At 63.7% G+C, this 2,500-nt stretch overlaps 1 non-coding gene across 1 annotated transcript; it reads right to left on the bottom strand.

Moving 5' to 3' along the window:
- Nucleotides 1-711: 711 nt before the first annotated feature.
- On the bottom strand, nucleotides 712-865 carry LOC140474990 (5.8S ribosomal RNA). Its single transcript, XR_011959588.1, has one exon. It is a non-coding gene; the product is annotated as a 5.8S ribosomal RNA (ribosomal RNA).
- Nucleotides 866-2,500: the final 1,635 nt, after the last annotated feature.

The following is a 2,500-nucleotide window of genomic DNA, read 5'->3' as shown; positions in this document are numbered from 1 at the left end:
AACGTGCGGACTGAACGGGAGAGCCAAGAGCCAGCGATCCACGCGCGTGCGACCGTCCAAGTCACAGCGTTCGACGAAAACCTCCTCCCTCGGCCAGGCACTCGGCGCCAGCAGGGGAGACAGGATCAGACGCCCCGCCGGCCACTTAAGGCCGAGGACGAACCACGAGACGGGCGGCTGCAGCAGCGGGCGGCCTGCAGCTCCCAGCACTCTCAATCGATCAACCATCGAGTCGGGTCAGCGTGTCAAACCGGCGAGCTCCACGGTCAGGCCGGCGGCGCACCAGCACCGGACCTCCGCGGCTCCCTTCACTCTTTCCACTGCCAGCCAACCGAGAGACGGACCCAATGCGGACGTGCAGAGCTTAGGCAGACCCCCCACTGGAGGCTCAACACTTCGTGGCAGCTCCGTGTCCCAGAGACCAGGAGGGTTGGCACACACACACAGTGTGAACCACCGACAGCCATTCTGGGACCGGTGACAGCCGTGCTGGCCCCACTGCCACGACACAGACGGACGCCAGGCCGCGCTCCCCGGCGGGGGGATGGCGTCGAGCCTGACGAACGGAATGTGCAGGGTGGGGGGGAAAGGCCAAGCGCTCCGACGCCGGAGGGCTCCGGAGTCTGAACTTAGGGGGACAAAGAGGACGGGTCCTCTGCGACACCCCAGCCGCGCTCTCGCCAGCCAAGGCGAGTGCGATTGATTGCCAAACGACCCTCAGACAGGCGTGGCCCCGGGAAGAACCCGGGGCCGCAAAGTGCGTTCAAAGTGTCGATGATCAATGTGTCCTGCAATTCACATTAATTCTCGCAGCTAGCTGCGTTCGTCATCGACGCACGAGCCGAGTGATCCACCGTCAAGAGTTGTCTGAGTTTGTTTTAGGTCTCTCCCTCGCCAGAGGAAAGCGACCCGGACCGCACATACGCTCCCCACCTTGAGCTACAGCCACCTGCACGCCGGCGTGCGGGCGGAGCAGGGTGGCGTGAAGCGATGGGGAGCACCATCCTGGTGCGGCCCGCAGAAACATACGTCTATTGGGGGGAGGAGGACAGGGCGCCCAAGAGGCGATGCGTGCCCCAACGCACCGCAGCGACGGAGGCAGGATCACCGCCACCATGTCGCCCGCCTAGTATCACGAGGCGTGCAGCAGCTTTGCCCTAGGAAAAGCAGAGGCGGGAACGGGCACCGGCCATCGGTTCGGCAGCGTCACTGACGCGTGCACGTGGCGGCGTGTCGGCGAGCGGACTTCCTGCGAGGAGGCGGGGGCGGCACTCGCCCGAGCAGACGCCCGCCCGGCCCAGCCACCGCCGAGGTGGACTGGGAGTCGCGGCAACGGCTCGTCATACTCGTTCCCACACTCACAGCGCAGCTTGCCCGCAAGCCACCGACCACCGATCGACGCCAGGCGCCCCGACCGAGAGCGGGATCGCTCGTTCGCCCTGCTGGCAGTTCGCTGGGGATCACTACTGCACGGAGCTCGGAGACCGACGGGCGGCAACTCGAGAGTCTTTAAACCACCACCCCCATCCCGCAAGTGCAAAGAGGCTGTATACGCACAGACGGGTGAGGGGAATAGGTACCCCGTCGGGTTTGAAGGGAGCGTGACTAGATAGCAACGATGTAAACCCAGCCGATTTGGGAGCGAAAGACCGGCGCCTGCATCACCGGCTTCGTTTCCCGTGGCTGGAGAGTACACCGAAACCCTCCGTCTGTCGCGAGCTCCCGACGACGCGGTGCCGCCAAGCAGCAGGGCCGGACCTGGTGTGGCTCCCCTCGTCGATCACAGACCGGTCGGCACTACTGACGAGACGGTGGAACGGGCTTCGCCCCTTGTGACGAAGGGTGATGCGAACCCGCCCGCCCGCGTGCGTTCGGGGTGGACTCGGCAAACGGAGATTTGAAATCGGAAAGTGTCCTCCTGCCCCGCGCAGGTAGGCGCCCAACAGTTGTGGGGGGTTTGGCGGTGACCACGGCTGCAGGGCCTGCTACCCCGACGAGCTCTCCTGCTGGCCCCGAAACCACCCTCGCGAGACAAGTTGAAACGGAAACGGGCGTACCCCCAAGCCGACGATCCTTTCTTATTTGTTACTTTTTTTTTCACTTGCTCGAGTTGTGGGGATTTGGCGGTGACCACGGCTGCAGGGCCTGCTACCCCGACGAGCTCTCCTGCTGGCCCCGAAACCACCCTCGCGAGACAAGTTGAAACGGAAACGGGCGTACCCCCAAGCCGACAGAGATCCTTTCTTATTTGTTACTTTTTTTTTTCACTTGCTCGAGTTGTGGGGGTTTGGCGGTGACCACGGCTGCAGGGCCTGCTACCCCGACGAGCTCTCCTGCTGGCCCCGAAACCACCCTCGCGAGACAAGTTGAAACGGAAACGGGCGTACCCCCAAGCCGACGATCCTTTCTTATTTGTTACTTTTTTTTTCACTTGCTCGAGTTGTGGGGGTTTGGCGGTGACCACGGCTGCAGGGCCTGCTACCCCGACGAGCTCTCCTGC

The sequence above is a fragment of the Chiloscyllium punctatum genome, unplaced genomic scaffold (assembly GCF_047496795.1).
Source record: "Chiloscyllium punctatum isolate Juve2018m unplaced genomic scaffold, sChiPun1.3 scaffold_1309, whole genome shotgun sequence".
Lineage (NCBI taxonomy): Eukaryota > Metazoa > Chordata > Chondrichthyes > Orectolobiformes > Hemiscylliidae > Chiloscyllium > Chiloscyllium punctatum.
This window is presented reverse-complemented; position numbering and strand designations above follow the sequence as displayed.